The sequence below is a fragment of the Pongo pygmaeus genome, chromosome 9, assembly GCF_028885625.2.
Source record: "Pongo pygmaeus isolate AG05252 chromosome 9, NHGRI_mPonPyg2-v2.0_pri, whole genome shotgun sequence".
Classification (NCBI taxonomy): Eukaryota; Metazoa; Chordata; class Mammalia; order Primates; family Hominidae; genus Pongo; species Pongo pygmaeus.
In genome coordinates, this window is record NC_072382.2 from 94,458,612 (window position 1) to 94,479,949 (window position 21,338).

Here is a 21,338-nt window from a genome sequence, read left to right on the forward strand (position 1 = left end):
GTGCAGCAAACCACCATGGCACGTGTATACCTATGTAACAAACCTGCATGTTCTGCACACGTATCCCTGAACTTAAAGTATAATAAAAAAAATTTTTTTAACAAAAATAAAAATCACCTTATTAATCATAAAATAATAATAATACAATTATCTGTTTTGTCTCTTTAGAAAATTCCATGCTGACAAATTGCAGTCAGATCTGAAGCACTTTCATAGTGCATCAGTGCAATTTATTTCATGATAATAAGTTGCAAGCTTGGAAATTGATGAGCTACTTGAAATGCCCTTGGGTCAGGCCAAAATGTGCATGCTGGCTGACCCCCCTGAAGCTAGGTCAAAAAAGGGCCTGGGGAAATGAAGCAGTCTTTGATGACCTACTTCAGGCAGCCAGTGTGCAGAGCCAAACAACAGGCCAGATTTGAGAGATCGATTTTCAACAGCTGCTGCAGGAATGCAGTGCTGATCTGCCCACGCCAAGTCAGCTGCCACATCTGCCTCACCTGTGCTCAGTACCATGCATGGTGTTTGGCATGGAGAAGGATGAGTCACACATGTTTCTGCCCTCCAAGCTGCTCCCAGTCCTCTGGGAAGGGACTTGAAAAGCAGGGAGAAAACCTTTCTTTTTGAGGCTTTCTTACTAGACGCCTGACTATTTTGGTCTCCAGCCACGTACATGGGATACAGAGGCAGTAATGATGGCAGTGATCGTGAGGAAGAAGAGGAGGAGGACCACATGATAGTCACAAGGTTATTTATCATTGATTGAGTGCCTGGTGTGGGTCAGGCCCTGTAAAGTGCTTTAAAGCTGAGGACTAAGCTCTGATTTTTTTTTATCTTGCCCAAATTTCTATCTAAGTGGTCTGGGGAGTCATGCCCCACAAACCATAAGTTCTCAACAGATGGTTTTTATTTAACCATATGTATTGTGACTTACTTTCCAATCTGACTCTGGCATAACAGTACATGACAAAAAAGAAAATCAAAATATTTTACCCTAAATACATGTTTCTTTGCCATATTTTGAAATGGTCCTGCAAAGCTGTCCTTTGTGTGGGAAAATGTGCATCTGTAAAGAATCTCTATTAACATAGCTAGATCTTTTGCTTCCAGGCTCTCCCAATCATGAAGAGATTAAGTAAGAGTCTAGCACCTTTTAAAGGTCTGAAGAGTAAATGTTTGTCATCTATTGTCTCTAAGGGCAGCCACTACAAGACTTCGAAAGAACCTTGGTCTCCACAATCTTTTATCTTAACCTAATCATTTCTTTTCTATTGATCCCAGGTCTTTAGACAAACTCAACTAATTGTCAATCAGAAAATGTTTAAATTTGCCTATAGCCTGGAAGTCCCCACTTTGAGTTGTCCTGCCTTTCTGGACCAAACCAATGTATTTCTTAAATGTAGTTGATATCTCATGGCTCCCTAAAATGTATAAAACCAAGCTGCACCCCGACCACCTTGGGCACATGCTCTCAGGACCTCCTGAGTGCTGTGTCGCAGGCTGTGGTCACCCATATTTGGCTCAGAATAAATCTCTTTAATTATTTTACAGAGTTGGACTCTCTTCTTGACAAAGCCATTACTACCTTTATTGTTTCCATGGGTTAGTTATTAGTACCACCATTTTACAAATGAAGAAACAGAAGCTCAAGTTAAGTAACTTGGCTACATTTACACATGGATCCAACCTGAGTTCACATGGGAGAATCTAGGGCTAACTCCAAGTCTCAGTTTTCACATCTCTATTAGTCCGTTGTCAAGCTGCTGATAAAGACATACCTGACACTGGGTAATTTTTAAAGAAAAAGAGGTTTGTTTAATGGACTCACAGTTCCACATGGCTGGGGAGGTCTCACAATCATAGTGGAGGGTGAAGGGCACGTCTTACATGGTGGATGAGAGAATGAGAACCAAGTGAAAGGGGTTTCCTCTTAAAAAACCATCAGATCTCATAAGACTTATTTACTACCATGAGAACAGCACGGAGGAAACCATCCCCATGATTCAATTATCTCCCACTGGGTCCCTCCCACAACATGTGGGAATTCTGGGAGCTAAAATTCAAGGTGAGATTTGGTTAGGGACACAGCCAAATCATATCAACATCTATAAAACAAAAATCACATCTGCCCACCACTGCAAAATTGGCATGAGACTTCAAGATATCCTTAACTTTGCTATATTATTGAATAAGAGTATCTCAGGGGGGCTCTATTCTCCCAGGAACCCCCTAATCAGGGGTTAATTGCTCTTTAACAGCTGAAGTTGCTCAATGTTTTTCTAGTTGCACATGGAAGTTAAAAAAAAAAACAAAACTCAGAACCTTCTTAATGTTTGACCAAGTTGCAATCACCAAATCAAGTTCTGAGCAGCCATCACCCCATCAACTGAGCCTCCACACTTGTTGATGATGAATACATTCTAAAGGCTTTACTACAGAAGGAAAATTAATCTTTTTTTGTACTATACCCTTATCAGGCCAGGAAAATTGATCTTAATATGGGCATAAAAATTCCCCAACCCTTGTGTTTCTTTGGCTATTTATTTTCCTTAGTATAAATTGCAAATTGCATCATTTTCTTCTTCATCCTGTGAAGAGAAATTATAGCCCAATTCTGGGCTAATGCAACCCAGTAAGTATGGAAGTAACCACAGTGCGTATGCACCGAGCATGCTCATGTGAACAAAGCTCCCCACCTGGGCCAGGAGAAGGAAACAGATGAGATCCATGACTGCTGCAAAGATGCCTGGCAGGCAGGGCTTTCTGACAGCAGTTTGGGGTTAAAGGCTGCAGTGAGCCATGCATCCTTGCAAAACACTTGCTCTTTTCCCTCAGCTAAAATGGCAGATTTACTAAGGTAACCAGATACTTTTGGGAATGAAAGATGGCTCTGTTAGTCATGTAAGAACAATAGGTGCAAACTAGACTGTCCCAGTGACATAACTTTTCTGTGTCCCCACCCAAATCTCAACTTGAATTGTATCTCCCAGAATTCCCACATGCCATGGGAGGAATTGGACTATAAGTCCAATTAAACCTCTTTTTCTTCCCAGTCTCAGGTATGTCTTTATCAGCAGCGTGAAAATGGACTAATACATCCAGATAAACTGGACATGTGGTCTCCTTAGGTTTAGGAAAATACCACTGATACAATGTGCAATGGACTGAAATTTTGTATCAACTCAAAATTCATATGTTGAAACCCTAATTCCAGTGTGATCATATGTGAAGGTAGAGTTTTTGGGAAGTAATTAGTTCATGAAATTAGGGCCCTCATTAATGGAATTAGTGCCCTTTTAAAAAGAGACCAGAGAGTGAACTAGCTCTCCATTGGCCATATGAGGGTATAGTGAGAAGACAGCCATATGGAAACCAAGAATTGGGCCCTCACCAGACACTGTATCTGCCAGCACCTTGATCTTGAACATCCTATCTTGCAGAACCCTGAGAGATTTATGTTGTTTAAGCCACCTACTTCATGGTCTTTTGTTTTAGCTGACTAAGACACAAGAGAAGGCTGCAAGAAAATGTTGAGATGGCAGATCTGGCAGAACCAGGAACAAATATGCTAGCTTCTGTTTATATGAAGACAAATGCTTGCAAAAAAAAAAAAAATGGAAGAATTCAACTAACAGTTTAAACTAAAATACTTATCTAAATGCCTCCACCCTCCACCCTCGCAAGGCATGCTGAGAAGACCCATAATAATGTTTATAGAGCACTGAGATGTGCCCGACGAGAGAGTGTACTCATTAACATTAGCCAAAAATATTATTAGAGGGAGGAGTGAGAACAGTATCAGTAGTAGCATAAGTCACGGCAAGAATAATAGCAGTAGTCATAGTGGCATCACGCTGTGGGAGAGGGGTATAAGCAGAAGGCCTTTCCGAGAGACCAGAGTTGGTCAACATGAGCAACCCAGTCTCCTGGGGAAGGAGCAGGAATGCAAGGGCGGGAGCAGGCTGCAACAAGAGTGGAGGTGGGATGCAGTGGGATCCTTTGCACTTTGGGTTTGCAAATTTAGCCTTCAAGAGGCAACATGAAATGGGCATCCAACAGATCTGGAATTAAAGACTGACCTATCACCAACTAGCAGTGAGAACTTGGCCTTGTTATCTGAATTCCCTGACCCCTGGGATCCTCATCCATGAAATGTGAAGGATAATGGGCACTTGCAAAGAGGATTAAATGACTGCATGTAGTCAAGTGCCTGGCACAAAGGAATTGTTCAGCAAAGTACTGTCCCATCCCTGGAACTTTATATATAATGAGGTAAAAACTGTGGGAGGTACAATTGAGAGAAAACTCATGCACTGTGCACTCTTTTTTGAAACCATGGTATTTTTTTTAACTACACTGAGCACACAGCTTAGAAAGCGACTTTTAAAGACAACAAAATCTAAAGTACATTAAACCATAGACCTCATATATTAATTTCTACTTTAGTCTTAATCAAAGGCTTTGGTAGGGTTTGCCTTTGTAAATCCAACACTTCCTCCTCACTTGGAGGCCAACCCCTGCCCACAGCATCCTCTCAGCTCTGCGCGCTCCCCATGTGTTAAGGCCTGATCAGACCTCAGGGTACAAGGCATGGCTGGTGCTCATGGACACACAGGATAGTATGGGGGCTGGAAATGGGTGGGGAGAGCTAGAATCTAGTAGAAGGCTTACTGATCAACAATGTTTGGGGACCCAAGTTAGAAGCTGGCAAGACTAACCTGAGAGCAGCAGGTAGGATGGGTGGAAGGCAGAGAGACCAGACGGTAGGGAGCCACACAGGAGATTCCAATTCCAGTAAAAGTACAGAGAAAAATCTACCTGGAGCTCTGTGAATAGAAAGCAGGTGGCAAAGCTAGTAACACTACAGCGATAAAAATCTACAGATTTCAAATAGGTTATAGCAAGCTATTGATTCATTCTGTTACCTGGCACTTCAGTCACTGTGGCTTATAACAACCCACCCTCAGGCTTCATCTCTCCTCACCTCCCAACCTATCCTAAGTGCCAATCTGAGAACTGAGAACCCCAGCACCCTCACTGCTTTACTATCAAAACAGAAATGAGACCACTTGTATCAATATGACCTAGTTATTTGTTCCATGAAAATTTTTGCCCAAGAAGTTAAGGTTTTATACCAATAACTAAGTTCGCTGTTTGTTTCAGGAAATCTTTATAAACCAAAAGTTTCCGACGAAGAGTTTGTTCATCTAGGCAAACAGCTCTGCTATTAGGATAATAGATATTGTTCACCTGGGAAAACAGCTTCTTAGTAGACAAGTTTATTTATCAAGACTCTCTAATGCTAGATTATTATGTCACAAACCTTGCCCAATACCAATTAGTTACCCATAGTGGAAGACCTGCCTTAAACCTTTTGAGCCCAGACCCCAAAACCTTACAAATATCCACACCCCTTCCAAGATATGTGGTGTCATCCCTTACTGCAGAGGTTTAATAAACTTAACTTTGATCAGGAGGCTTTCTGGTGATTTTCTGCAGAGTTGACAAGCATCAGTGCAAACCTGACAACTGAGTGTACAAACATGAACTATTCCAACAGTTTTGCCCATGCACAGGAAGCCCATTCTTCCTGGAACCCTGCTTTTCTGAGAGACCATGATGACTGACACAACACGTTCCTCTGGGAACATTTTTTGTTTCCCTCACTCTGTGGGGCCTCTCCCTTCTCTGAACTCACTATACACACTCTTGGTGTTGTTTCCTTTTTTTCTTCATATTAGAGCTCTCTACGCATTTGTATTATTGTTGTTTCTGGACTATGAGCTCCCAGGGGCAGAGACTGCAGTGGTCAATTGTATTTCATGTGACAATCCCAACACTGTGCCTTGCCCATCACTGGGGCATAACAAGCTCATTCTAAAGATGCTTTTAATGATTGCCATTCTAACTGGTGTGAGATGGTATCTCATTGTGGTTTTGATTTGCATTTCTCTGATGGCCAGTGATGGTGAGCATTTTTTCATGTGTTTTTTGGCTGCATAAATGTCTTCTTTTGAGAAGTGTCTGTCCATGTCCTTCGCCCACTTTTTGATGGGGTTGTTTGTTTTTTTCTTGTGAATTTGTTTGAGTTCATTGTAGATTCTGGATATTAGCCCTTTGTCAGATGAGTAGGTTGCGAAAATTTTCTCCCATTTTGTAGGTTGCCTGTTCACTCTGATGGTAGTTTCTTTTGCTGTGCAGAAGCTCTTTAGTCTAATTAGATCCCATACATATGTAACTAACCTGCACATTGTGCACATGTACCCTAAAACTTAAAGTATAATAATAATAATAAATAAATAAATAAGATGCTTTTAAAGATTCCCAAAGCACTTAAGGAGAACAATCAAAGCAGATGTTAAATTCTTATTTTTTTCTCTTTAAGGCAAAATTTTAAAAATAAGATCTGTTATAATCTAGAATTGTATTTGGCTTTTCAAAATAGGCTCTCTCAAAAAAGAATCTTCCTTTAAAGTGCTTGATGATCATTTTTGTCTCTTTACAAACATGCACACGTAAGTTCCACACATCCATGCACACCAGTTTAGGAGTCCAGGGATAGTCCTTCCCTAGTGTTACACCTGACTTCTTTCTCAGTTCTGTCTTTTGTACCTTTGGTTTGGTGTTCTGAGATATTTACCTACTCCTCTCCCTCTCTGTGGATTCTGTAAAATATAGGAACTTGCTTAGCACTGTGGTGGAAATTTGAAACTTGGTAAAGACCATCAGAAGAGGCTTGCGGAAATGCTACAGAAGTTTATGTTCCCAATAACTAAGGTGATGACTAATCTAGGAAAACATTTTTCTTGATGAGAAAAAAATTGACATGGTGTGTACTTTTCTCTTCCTTTGCTTTTAGGTTTCAAATCTCATTTCATTCTGGCATTAGTGCATAAGATTCAAAAAGCCCCTTCTCTTCCACATTGCTGTTTCCAATCTGCTACGACTTAGGAAACAATTTCCCAATATCAGGATAGGTTCTATATTAAGTAAGAGCTAACCTGCCAGGCTCCCTTGTCACTGGAGGTGGACATGAACTCAATTCTGCCCAAAAATAAGTAAGCAAAAGTGATTGGATAGGAGTTCCAGAAAAATTTTTGAAGGTAGCCAAGTTGGCTGGTATGTGCTGCTTTGCTTTTACTAGTTGCTCTTCCTTGTCTATTTCCTCTTTGTCTGGAACATGTTTCTGAGGCTGGAAGTAGAGAAACCATCTTGCAACCCTGAGGTGAAAAGTGCTAAGAACGGCAGAGAGAAAAGATAGGAGGACATTCTTGAGGACATCTTTGAGAGCTGGCCTGCTGGAACTGCCTTCATGTGGACTTCGCATTAGCTGAGGAAAATAAACCCTTACTTAAACCAATGTTAATTGAATTTTGTGGCTGTAATTAGAGTGACTAACCATCCCAGTTTGCCTAGGACTCAAGTATTTCTGGAGACTCAGGACTTTCAGTGTTAAAACTGGGAAAGTCCAGAAAACAAAAGGGAACTCTTGGTCTCCCTAGATGTTGATATTAATGACATTGGGCTTTTTTAAAACTTTTAAGTTCAGAGGTACAAATGCAGATTTGTTACATAGCTAAATGTGAGTCACTGGGGTTTTCTTTCCTCACTCAGGTATTAAGCCTAGTACCCATTAGTTATTTTTCCCGATCTTCTCCCTCCTCCCACCTGTTACAGCTGGATCACAATACCAATGGATACACTTCCTATTAGTTGGGTAAACTTCAGAAGGCTAAATATTCCTGAGACACATTGCTTGTTTGAAATTCCAATTTTTGACTTCCTTTCAACCATCACTTACCACTCTTTTTTCAATTTTTAATTGATACGGAATAATTGAACATATTTATGGAGTATGATGTGACCTTTCCATACATGTATGAATTCTGTAACAATCATATCAGGGTAATTAGCATATTTGTCACCTCAAACATTTGTCTTTCTTTTGTGATGAAAACTTCAAAATCTTCTAGCTATTTTGAAATACACGTTATTACTAACTGTACTCCCTCTACTGTGCACACCAAAGTTATTCTTCCCAACTGTAACTTCGTACCATCAGTTACCATTCTTGAAGAGCTGAATGTTTAGCTTTGAATGTTTCAGCCACAAAGATCCATGTTATAAGCATTTATATCAAATCTGACAGAAGTAACAAATATACCATAATTATTATAAACACAGATTCAACTTTTAAAACATTGGAAACTTGCTAATTGCTGTGTCTTTCAGGATTTTAGGGCCAAAAGGTCTCTACTTAGATGACCTATAGATATCTAAAAATCAAATGCCCCAAACTAAATTGTTTATCCTCCATCTTATTTAGCCTCTCCTCCATTATTGTCTCTATTTCTTCTCTTGGTGTTTGACATCATTCATCATGTCACTCAAGAAACTTCATCCTCTACTCCTTATGCTTGTTCTCTCTCCCCTCCACTCCTTTCCCCAGACTTCCCTGTCTATGTGGCCACACGATCCTGTATGTTCTACCTCCTAGAGGTCTCTGTTCTCCTTCTCTCCATCTCCCCTGCCCTTCCACCGTCTCAATAGGGCTTCTATGTTTCACCCAGTCTCTTCCATAATCACCAGGCCAGTCTGCCTGCCTCCAGACTGGTCCCACTAAATTCATCTTCCAAGTATTACCAAAGTACTTACTATCTGAAATAAACAAATCGACTGTGTCATGCTTAAGAATGTTTCTTTTTAAAAAAACGCATTGAGGTGAAATTCACATAGCAAAATAAAATTTAAGGTGAAAAATTCAGTGACATTGAGTACATTCCCAATGTTGTACAACCACCACCTCTATCTATTTCCAAAACATTGCCGTCACTTCAAAATAAAACCCAGCTATCCATTAAGCAGTTTTTTCCATTTTCCCCTTTTCCAGCCTCCGGCAACCAAAAATCTGTGTTCTATCTCTGCAAATTTACCTATTCTATTTTACATATTTGTAATAATATAATATGTCACCTTTTGTGTCCAGCTTTTCTCACTCAGCGTAATATTTTTCAGGGCTATCCAAGCTATAGCATGTTTTTTTTTTGTTTTTTTTTGTTTTTTGAGATGGGGTCTCGCTCTGTTACCCAGGCTGGAGTGCAGTGGTGCGATCTCGGCTTACTGCAAGCTCCGCCTCCTGGGTTCACGCCATTTTCCTGCCTCAGCCTCCTGAGTACCTGGGACTACAGGTGCCCGCCACCATGCCGGGCTAATTTTTTGTATTTTTTAGTAGAGACGGGGTTTCACCATGTTAGCCAGGATGGTCTCGATCTCCTGAGCTCGTGATCCACCCGTCTCAGCCTCCCAAAGTGCTGGGATTACAGGCGTGAGCCACCACACTCGGCCAGCATGTATTATTTTTATGGTTGCATAATATTCCATTGCACATATATACCAAAATTTGTTTTTCCATTCAGCCATTGATGAACATTTTCATTGTTTTCACATTTTGGCTATTGTGAATAGTGCTGCTGTGAACATACATGTACATGTATTTGAGTATAAGTTTTTCAGTTCTTTTGGGTATATACTTTGGAGTGGAAATGCTCCTATAGTAATTCTATGTTTAACTTTTTTAAGAAATACCAAACCATCAAAGAATGTTCTTTTGACTTCTTTAATGTAGTCCATGCTCAAATATTTTTATTTCATATCATTTTCTTAACATGTGCCATCTTCTCTTTTTTTATTTTTTGCAGTGAGAGGGTCTCACCATGTGCCCAGGCTGGTCTCAAACTCCTGGGCTCAGGCAATCCTCCCACTTCAGCCTCCCAAAGTGCTGAGATTACAGGTGTTAGCCACTGTGCCTGGACTTGTGCCATCTTCTCTCATGCCTCCATGATATTTATTTTGCCCCCTTGCATACACTGTCCTTCCCTGCCTTTATGAGTGAGTATGGATGTCTGCATTTCTGTGACACATTTGCTCTTTCTTTCTTCCTGGATAGAATGCCTCTATTGATCCTCCTTTTACAGTTTCATATTTTGTGTCTGCTTGTCCATCTCCATTAAAACATTGTCAATTCCAGGGCAGAGGCCACATCTTATTAATCTTTTTATTCCCATTGCCCACTGTGTCTGGTGCACTGTAAGTACTCAAGATGTATTTCTGAGTAAGCAAATAAAATAATAATAATGTCACTGGTATGTAGCAGGAGTTATGGGGTACAAACATAAAGTCACTTTTATTGTTGTCTTTCACTGTCCTCTTAACCCCTTCTCCAAAGGTTGCCATCTTAAGCAGGATCTCTTAAAAAATAATTCTGAGTGGCCTAGAGTGGCGGCTCTCACCTGTAATCCCAGCACTTCAGGAGGCTGAGGCAGGCAGATTACTTGAAGCCAGAAGTTTGAGAGCAGCCTGGCTGACATGGTGAAACCCTGTCACTACTAAAAATACAACAATTATCCAGGTGTGGTTGCACACAGCTGTAATCCCAGCTATTCAGGAGGCTGAGGCAGGAGAATCACTTGTGCCCAGGAGGCAGAGGTTGCAGTGAGCCAAGATCGTGCCACTGAACTCCAGCCTGGGCAACAGAGGACAACTCTGTCTCAAAAAAAAATTAAAAAAAAAGAATAACTCAGAGACAATATCCTTATCATAGGTTCTTCATCTCTCTTCCTTGGGATCATATACCACTGCCCATCATCAAAGGGGAGGACAATTGTTCCCCAGATGCAGTAGCAACTCTCCTTTGCTCTGCCAAAATCTCTGTTTCTTTTCTTTTGCCTTCTGGAATTCCCAGATTGGAAGTAGTCCACTGTGACCCTCTAACTGTGAGGTCATATGTTAAACTCTCCAGAGATTATTCTAGGAGTCACTTTCCCAATCTTGTCTCTTCTTGGAGGTAGGAGAAGAGTTTTTCTGGTTCTCAAAGCAGTGTTCACTCCAAAATTCTTCCTCACCAAATTCTCTTCACTCCACCCTCTAGACCCTTTGTATCCTTCTTGTAGTTAAGAGGTCTTCAAGGACATGCTACAGATTTTCAAATATTTCTTGTGAAAATATGCATCTTGATAGTCTACTGAAAGTTTATAATGTATTTGATAAACATTTGTTGTGGTACCTCAATCAAAATTTCCAAATTAGTATATTGTTGCAGAGGAAATTCTACATTGAGAGATAACTTGTACTTTCAAATATCCTCAGAAAGGGAATCCATTAAGTCCAGGAAGAGGAAAGAAAAGGAGAAAAAAAACTGAAGATTCATTACCATCCACTGCATCCTGGGCACTGTGCTCGGTGTTCTAAGTATGTAGTGGGAATCCTGCCTGCATGGAGCTCAGGTTTGGGTATGCTGCTGAGGGAAAAGAGGTGACAGATACTCTACTACACAGGGGCTCTGTTTGTAATTAAAGCATAGGCATTGTCTTAGTCTGTTTTTGGTTGCTATACCAAAATACCTGAGGCTGAGTCATTTATAAAGAAAAGAGGTTTTTTACATAAGCATAAAATGCAAAAGAGAAAAGTAAAAAAGAAAAAAAAAAAAGAGGTTTACTTGGCTCATGATTCTAGAGGCTGGGCAGTCCGAGAAGCATGGCACCAGCATCTGCTCTGCTTCTGGTGAGGGCCTCCTGCTGCTTCACAATGTGGCAGAAAAGCCAAAGGGGAAGTGGGTATGTGAGAAAAAGGGATGAAACACAAGGAGCAGCCTCACTTTATACCAACTCACTCTCACAGTAATTAATCCAATACTGGAAGAGTGAGAACTTCATTAATCCATTCACGATAGCAGAGCCTCCATGACCCAAACACTTCTTAGAGGCTCCACCACCCATCAATACCATTCTTTTAAAAAAAATTTTTTGAGACAGGGTCTCACTCTGTCACCTGGGCTGGAGTACAGTGGCATAATTATGGTTCACTGAAGCTTTGACCTCCTGGACTCAAGTGATCCTCCCACCTCAGCCTCTTGAGAAGCTAGGAACACAGGCATATGCTACCACACCCAGGCTATTTTTTGCTTTGTGGAGACGGGGTCTCACTATGTTGCCCAGGCTGGTCTCAAACTCCTAGGCTCAAGTGATCCTCCTGCATCTGCCTCCCAAAGTGTTGGGATTATAGGTGTGAGCCACCACAAACAGTCTGTTTTATTTTTCTATATTTTTTAGAGATAGGGTCTTGCTCTGTTGCCTGGCTGGAGTCCAATGGCGCAATCATAGCTCACTGTAACCTTCCAATTCCTGGCCTCAAGCAGTTCTCCTACCTTGGCCTCACAAAGTGCTGAGATTACAGGTACAAGCCAGTGTGCCTGGCCTGTCAGTATTATTACATTGGCAATTAAATTTCAACATGAGTTTTAGCAGAGCCAAATTGAGCCATGGTATTGCCCCTGGCCCTCCAAAACTCATGTTCTCTCAATGCAAAATACATTCATCTCATCCCAACAGTCTCAAAGTCTTAACTTGTTTCAGAACCAACTCAAAAGTTCAAAGTTCACAGTCTCATTTGTGACTCAAGGTAAACTCCTTCTAGTTGTGAGCCTGTAAAATTTAAAAAAGTTATCTACTTCCAAGATACAAACAATGGTGGGACAGACATAGGGTACACATTTTCATTCCAAAAGGGAGAGATACGAAAAAATAAAATAAAAAGGTGTAATCTGCCCAAAGTCTAAAACCCAGCAAGGCAGATAATAAATCTTAAAGCTCCAGGATAATCTACTTCATGAGCCATCTCGTGGATAAACTGGGGCAGGGACTGGGTTCCCAAGGCTTCAGGCAGTGCTGCCCCCATGGTTTTGCTGGGTGCAGCTCACTTGGCTGTTCTCCCAGATGGGAGTCCAGTGCCTGTAGCTCTCTCAGATGAGTGTTTCATGCTGCCGGTGGCTCTATCCTTCTGGAGTTCTGGCAGTAGCCCCACTCTTTTGGCTCCATTAGGCATTGCTCTGGTAGGGACTCTGTAGTGGCTTCACCTCTGTGGCAGGTTTTTCCATGGGCCTGCAAGCTGTTTGATACATCTTTTGAAATCTAAATGAAAGTTGCCATGACCCCAAAGCCCATGCACTCTCTGTACCTTCAGAGTCAGCACCACGTGGACCACTGCCAAGGCATATGTCTGGTGCCTTCTGGAGCAGTGTCATGAGCAACCTCTGGACTTGCTTGAGCCATGGTTTGTTGCTGCCAAGGTTTACAGTGTATACCTTTTTGATGAACAGGTTGAGTTGCACCTGGGGCCATTTGAGCAACAGATGAGGTGACTGAGTGCTGTACTGGAATTTGGGGAGCAGACACACAAGGAGCAGACATTTGAGGCAGTATAGGACAGCAAGCAGGGAGCTCTTTCTACCCTCCAGGCCCTCACATTCTAAGCCTATGATGAGAGGGCCAACCTCAAAGATCTGAAATGCCTTTGGGGTCATTCCATCATTGTCCTAGGATTAGCACCTGGCTTCCTTTTAACCATGCTAGTTTCTTAACAAATTGTCTCTGGGTTACACCTTCTCCTGAAAACACTCTTACATTCTCCACCACTTGGCCAGGAAGTTTTCTAAATCTTTTTGCTCTGCTTCCCTTTTCTCTAGCAGCTCACTGTAAACAGTTAAAAGTAAGCATGCAGCAGCCTGAGTGCTTTGCTGCTTAGAAATTTCTTCCACAAGATATGCTATTCTGTCACTCATAAGTTTAGCCGTTCACAAAGTCCTAGGACATGGATATGATGCAGCCATGTTCTTTGCTACTGTATAACAAAGATGACTTTACTCCAGTTCCCAGTAAGATAGCCTTCATTTCTATCTGAGACATCATCAAAGTGGTCTTTACTGTCTGCATTTTTATCAGCATCCTGGTTATGACCACTTAACCAACATTTAAGAAGTTCCAGACTTTCTTTGTCAGTCTTCTCATCTTCTGAGCTCTCACTAGAAGTGCCCTTAATGCCCTGTTTATGGCAATATAAGCTTTTTCCTTTCCTTTTTTTTTGAGATGGAGTCTCCCTCTGTCATCCAGGCTGGATTGAAATGGTGCAATCTCAGCTCACTACAGGATCCCCCACCCCAGGGCTCAAGCGATTCTCCAGCCTCAGCCTCCTGAGTAGCTGGGATTACAGGCATGCGCCACCATACACAGCTAATTTTTGTATTTTTAGTAGAGACGGAGATTCATCATGTTGGCCAGGCTGGTCTTGAACTCCTGACCTCAAGTGTCAGGAGTTCAGCCTGCCTCAGCCTCCCAAAGTGTTGGGATTACAGGCGTGAGCCACCATGCCTGGCCAGTATAGGCTTTTTCTAGCCTGTCTCTCCAAATTATTCCAGCCTCTACCCATCACCTCTGAAACTGCTTATACATTTTCACATTTTCAGGTATCTTTATAGCAATGTCATAGCAATGTCATAGCAATGATCTCATTTCTTGGTACCAATTTTCTTAGTCCGTTTTGCATTGCTATAACACAATACCACAAACTGGGTAATTCATAAAGAAATTAAATTTATTTCCTACAGTTCTTGAGGCTAGAGAGTCCATGGTCAAAGGACTGCATCTGATGAGGACCTTATTGCTGCATCAAAACATGGCAGAAGGCATCACATGGTGAAAGGGTAAAAGCATGCCAGCTCAGGTCTCTCCTCCTCTTATAAAGACAACAGTCCCATCATGGGCGGGGGGCATCCTAATAACTTCAATTCTAATTACCTCCCAAAGGCCCCACCTCCTATCAACATATCAATTTGGGGGTTAAATTGCCAGCACATGAAATTCAGGGGACACATTCAAACCACAGCAGACGTAAATAGACAAAGATTGATGGATAACCAGAGTGGTATGAGAGAAGCAAAATTGCATCAGAGGATAACAGAAATTTTGAGAGAAAAAATTATTAAACACGAACAAAATTGGTCAGACACAAAGAGATGGGCTTAGCAACAATGCCTGAGGACACTGGAGAGACACTGAGGCACAGGAGGACAGGAAACAATCCTAGATCTTCTTGGCCTCATCATGGCAGCAGGCTGTGGATGCCTTAAGACTCAAGCAGAGCTAAATAAGTACAAACAAACATATCCAAAACTCTTTTACCTTGCTGCATTTCACTCTTTCATCATAGTTCACCCTCTCTACTCCCTGCTCTTCCTCTCCCTGTCACCATAACAACCACATCCTATAATAAGTGGCAGAGCCATTATCAGGAAAAATAGAAAAAGCAAGCCTGCCCAATGACTCGCCCATTCAATTTAGCCTCAGATTTCCTGTTCTCATTCTCCCCATGAGCTTTCAGTATCTTGAGATGGATGACACCTGCCTGTGAATCACTGGAAGGTTTCCAGCTGGATTTGGGCTTTGTTCTACATGTTAGGACAAGATCAGGAGTGTTTCTTGGACTCCGTTCAAGTATAAACTTGGCTAAAAATGGTGAAAATTTTTAAGACAAAAGGAAAGGCACATGTTCTTTTTTAGTCCATAAGGAAATGCAGAAGGACAGTGGGTTGCATCCTGGGAGGCACAGTGAGAAGAAAATAGTTTTCTAAGTGCACTGGCCTCCAGACCCTTGCTACTTAGGTGGGGACCCTCTCCCCACTCCCCTTCTGATTGGAGACCCTTTTCAAGAGTACTGCCATCTCTAGAAGGATCACGAGCCCTGGAGTTCAAGAACAGCCTGGGCAACATAATGAAACCCTGTCTGTTCCACAAAAAAGAAAAAGAAAGAAAAAAAGGAAACAGTACTGCCGTCCCTGGTCTGTTTCGCATGCCAATTATCCCCATACCAACTGTGAGTCATTGTGAACCGGCTGGACCTAAAGCCTTATTTTAGACCCCGAAAAGGCAAGATTTAGAGATGCCCCCTCTCTAAATTTCAGTCAGGGAAAAGATTAAGTTGGAAGGAATTTAAAATGTAGCCTGAAATTAAGTCTCTTTTATTTTAATAACTTAGAAAATCTTTCTAGGGGTTTTATTTGTAAGCAAATTCTATTACCCAACGTTCTGTTCATACTTACTGTGTTGCCTGGTTTCCCTATTGCCAGTAAAAATCTGGTAATAGGCTATCAGTGTATGTGTGAATCAATTATCTTGCTCATTAAATGATGAATCATTAATGCAGCTTGAAGGGAAAACAATATAGCTATTTAATCTACTAAATGTAAAAATGGTAATTTCACCCTCCTGTGAAAATCATTCTGTTGTCTCTTCGTATTTATGAACTTCAAAAGCCCTTCATAATTTCATCTTTGCTTGTCTCTCCACCTGCATCATTAGCCACTACACCTGTTGCCTGGAGCCTCTGAGCTTCAGGCTGACTCCCAGGCTGTGCCTCTGTCAGCACTGGCTCTGCTGGATCCCCTAGCCTGCCTTCCTTCATGGGGTGAGCCCAGTATTTGTCCTTTAGGACCCTGCTATGTATCTGCTCCCTTTCCCTGACTATCTATCCCCACTTTGGGTCACCACTCTATCTTGTTCTTACTTTCACCATACCTTTTTAAACTGATGCTTGTTTATATTTCTGTGTGCCATAATGAGGATACAAGTTGTTTGGGGCAACATCTGAGTCTTAATTATTTTTTTCTTTCCTGCGCTTAATACAGTACAGTTGACTCTTGAACAACACAGGTTTGAACTCCATGGGTCCACTTATACATACATTTTTTTCAACCAAATGTGGATCAAAAATACAGCATTCTTGGGATGCGAAACTCAAGCACACAAAGGGCCCACTTTTCCTATACTCGGTTCTGCAGGGCCGACTGCAGGACTTGAGTATGCATGGATTTTGATATACACAGGGTCCTGATACTGGTACCCTCTGTACATTGAGGGACAACTGTCTATACAACAGATAGTAAGGAAGAATGCAATAAATGTAAACTGAAGGAATGATGAACAGACAACCCTTGTGGGTCTTTTGATAGGCTGTAGAGAATGGCATCAGGAGAATAGATCTTTTAAATTGTTCTTAATTTTCAGATTCACATAATCTCTTTTCCTTATGCTTCTACTAAAGCTAGTGTATATCCAAATGGACTAATGTTCAAAATTCTCTTTTAAAAATGTTCACAGAGTACTAAACTTGTATTCATCAGTATGATACTGTCAAAAAACAAGGTTACAACAAATTTAGCTTAAAGATCTTAATTAGCTTTTATTTGCAATTCTAGAATCAGGCAACATCTCGTTCTGTAAAATAGAATGGGTCTTCTGATGAACTGAGCAGAGGAGCTTGGCTTTATAGACAGAAGGCTGAGGAAAGCAGAAACAGAGAACAAAACGCGGATTGATCATTTCAAAGTTGTTTTCCTTGTAAAGATTAAAGCAGAAGGGACTTCCTTATCATGCCAGCTAAATCTGGCATGTTTGGGGATTTGGGTATTATCGTGCACTATCTCGTTTTCTCAGAAGCTCAGCTAAACCAGCTGAGTGTTGGTGGCATGGAACTTCAGCATACGTGACTCCATTTTGGTTTGGTCTGTTGGACCTAGTGCAGGAGTTCAGTCCAAATGCACAGCCTTTAAATTTTATTTTACAATACAAATAAAAATAAAGGTTAACCATGCTTTCTTAACATAGAATGGGCTATTTAATCCCGGGCTCACATAAAGTACACTGCAGTAATACACAAGCAGATCAGTGGAACAGAAACAAGCCCAAAGACAGTATATTCCATACATATTGGGACAATTCCATATACAATGGAAATTTAGTATTTAAAAACTGTTATTACAAATCAGTGAGGAAAGAACAGAGTGTTCAATAAATAGTCCTTGGATATCTGTCTCTCTATTTGGGAAAAAGTGAAAGATCCCTTACTAATAATATACATAAATATGAATTATAGAACTAAACATATAAAATGAAACTATGAGAGTATTAGAAAAAAATACAGAACATTTGTGTACTCCTAGGGTGGCGAAGGCCTTTCTAAGTGGGGCATGACATCGAGAGGCCTTAAAGGAAAAGATTGACAGATTTGACTACATAAAAATTTAAAACCACTACGTAGCAAAATGTGTTATGAATGAATTTTTAAAAAATGAATAACAGATTAGGAGAAAATGTTTGCAACACATATAACAAAAAAGTAATAATATCTAAATTATGGTTTATGAAAAGTTTTTACAATATAAAAACATTTTTAAAAGTTAAACAGAAAATGAACAGAGAAAAAAATAAGTGACCATTAAACATTGAAAAGCTACTCAACTAAAAATCAAAGAAATGCTACTTAATGTGATATTATTTTTCATTCACCAGAATTGACAAGCTAATACAAGATTAATCACATTCAGTGTTGGCAAGGATATAAGCATTGTCATTTGCTATTGTAGAAATGCAAATTTCATAAAGTATTTGGACAATAATTTGTTTAGCATTTATCAAATTTTAAATGTATATACCTAGAAATTTAACTTGTGGAAATATTTGTACCATTTAGTACAAGAATTTATATCCCCTCATTATGTGAAGTGCTGAAAAACTGGATTCAATTTAAGAACATATCAACAGAGTGAAGGTAAATAGAAAACAGTACATAAATGCAATGGAATACTACTCCGGTGTTCAAAAGCATGACATAAGTTGATATACTAACATGGAATTTTGTCCACTATATAGAGTTAAATGAAAACAAAAACAGATTGAAGATCATATACAGTAAATGGTACTATTTTCCCCCTAAAAATTGTATCTCCTATATATGTTCACTTATTTATAATATGTGTATACACAATAAAAAGTCTGAAGGTATATTATTAAATTTTTACCTTTGGAAAAAGGGATGGACTGTGCTTGGAGGGGAGAAATCTTCATTTTTTACTTGATATACTTCTTTCTTTTTCTTTTTTTTTTTAAGTTGAGCATATCTTCTTATTTTTGTAAATAAGATACTTTTTAAAAAATGTATACATTTAGCTAGGCCTATTGTCTATTATGATATCACCAGAGAAGAATGGCTTAACCACAGGAAAAGGGGACAGAGCAGGGTCCAGATGAACTCTCTGGGTCTACAAGTGCTAAAAGAGGGGCAGAGGGAGGCAGAAGATGTTGCATTAATGAGACAGGGAAGAAGGGCGTCCAGCACCTAGAACCAGGTGTTCAGGGACAATGGTGAGAAGTGACAGGTCAAGACACGCTGCCAGTGTCCATGGTCCCAGAGATTTACAGGACATCTTCACCCCCAAGTGGCCGATGAGGAAAGTTGGCTGAAATATGGTTGATGGCAGCAAGAATCAGAAGCCCAGCCAAAAGCTTCAAGTGCAGGGGATGAGCCTCAATGCATAAGGTGGAGCAGAGGGAGATGGCACTGACAAAGAGAACCTTCTGAGGACACATAACCTCGCGTCAGGGAGAATGACAGGTCCACAGTTATAGACCCATAAAGAACAAGGCAGACTCCAGTTTTAGAACAGTGGTGAGATATCCATTCATGCATAACATGACTACTAGCCAGTGTGTGGAGCAGGGCCAAGTCTACATTTGAGGGTCAGGAATTCTTGACTCTGGGTCAAGAAGGAGGAAAAGCAGGCAGGCTGGCAGGCATTGGTGTCATTCAGGGCAACTGAGGAAACTACAGGCCTTGGCCTCTTGGTTGGCTCTCCAAAGCTGTATAGCTCAGAATATGTTTGGTCTAGACTGTGGATTTTAAAAAAAATCCACAACACATTCTAAAGAAGTACTAGAAATAGTAGTGCCTCAAAGTGAGGGCTTCTAGAATTTCTGATATATATTCCTCGGAATAGACTTCTTATTTTGAGGGTCATAAAGAATTGAGAGACTAGTCATTGTTGCACACACTCCACATTAGGTCTGAGCTCATCAATCTTGACGGTTCTCTCTCCTGAACTCTCGTGAAGCCAATATCTACTTTTAGTTGATGGAGTATCAGGCAAAACAAAGTGCTGTCTTAGATTTATGAACTCCTTTATCACTCAAGGTAAAGAGATTCCAGAATTCAGAATACTATATTTTTATCTCATGCCTGGGACTAGATTAAATGTTGAACTACATGATAGATGAAGCTGGAATTAATTAGTGTCAGTCTCATATAAATTGCTTATGATAAGTAACAGTGAAATCAAGGTAAGTAGATGTGATACATTACCATTCCTCTTCATTTAACCCAGCTGCGAGGTGGGACAGGAGGAAAACGCACTGCATATGCAAGAAAAATGGCAGCGTTGGTGATAGATTCACATTCATTTCCTTTTCAGAATGTTCAGGAGATGCTCTCAGGAATCCAAAATTCATATTCACTGTATAAATCAGCTCTGTGCTTTCACTGAAAAGCATTATCTGGTTTGTCCTATTTAGCGATAATATAACCCTTTATTTTATCAATGCAAACTTGCAAGGAAAATTGGGAAATTTTCAATGATTGAAATATTAAAGTGATAACATCTTTCTAGCTAAGTTTTGAGTGAGATGAGCTTCCTCAGAGCCTGGCACACATGACAGGAGGGAGGAGTCAGTGTTCTTTTTGACTTTGCTCATATGCATTCAGAAGTCAAAGCCAGACTATCCCCAGGATGTACAGAGTCAGATCTGATGATCAACTCCAAAATCTTTTCTGAGTCACCACGTCCCTGTTCTCTGCAAGGAATGAGGACTCAGTGACAAAGCAGAGAATGGTCCTGACCTAGAGAGGTTCCAATTTGGCAGAGCACCACTCAAGTGTGTCAAAGAGGACAAAGTGCTGGAGAGGGATTGGGAAAGGAGAAACTGCAAAAATCTAGTTTGCTAATTTTATCACCCACCTAAATGTAACGAAAGCACTTTTTAAATTTATTAAACGAACACATATATGCTAGGCTTGGGGTTAAATGCTAAGGACACCAGATGAGTGTCAAGAACCCTTCCCTGGAGAAATTAGTTGGAGAGATAGACACCTAAACAAATAATGTGGAAGGTACAACAATAGAGAAAGGACAAAATATTATGGGAGTGCTTGCAGGAATTGCGGATGTCCTCATCATGACATGACCCTGGGCTAGGCCTCAGAGTAGAGAAAAGGCCACCCTTCAAAGGGGGAAGGGTGTATGAGACAGAGGGAACTGCAAAAGCAAAGGCATAGTAGCCTGAAATATATGGTCAGATTTTTTACCTATCTGATTGTCAATAATTTGAAAATGTAAATAATATTGTATGGACACTCATGTTGAAAACAAACCCTTTCCTGTGCTGCTGGTTGGAGTGTAAATTGGTATGAACCCTTACTCAGAATAATTTGGCAAATTTCTCATGATTACAAAGGCACCTACGTTTACTCTAGCAATTCCTCTTTTAGGAAGTTGTCCTAGAGGTACACTCACCCTGGTGCAAATTGTACTAAGTTAATGATGACAGCACTGTTTTTGATAGCAAAATACTGGAAATAACTTAAGTGTATGTCACAGGGAACAGGAAAAATAGACTTTGATG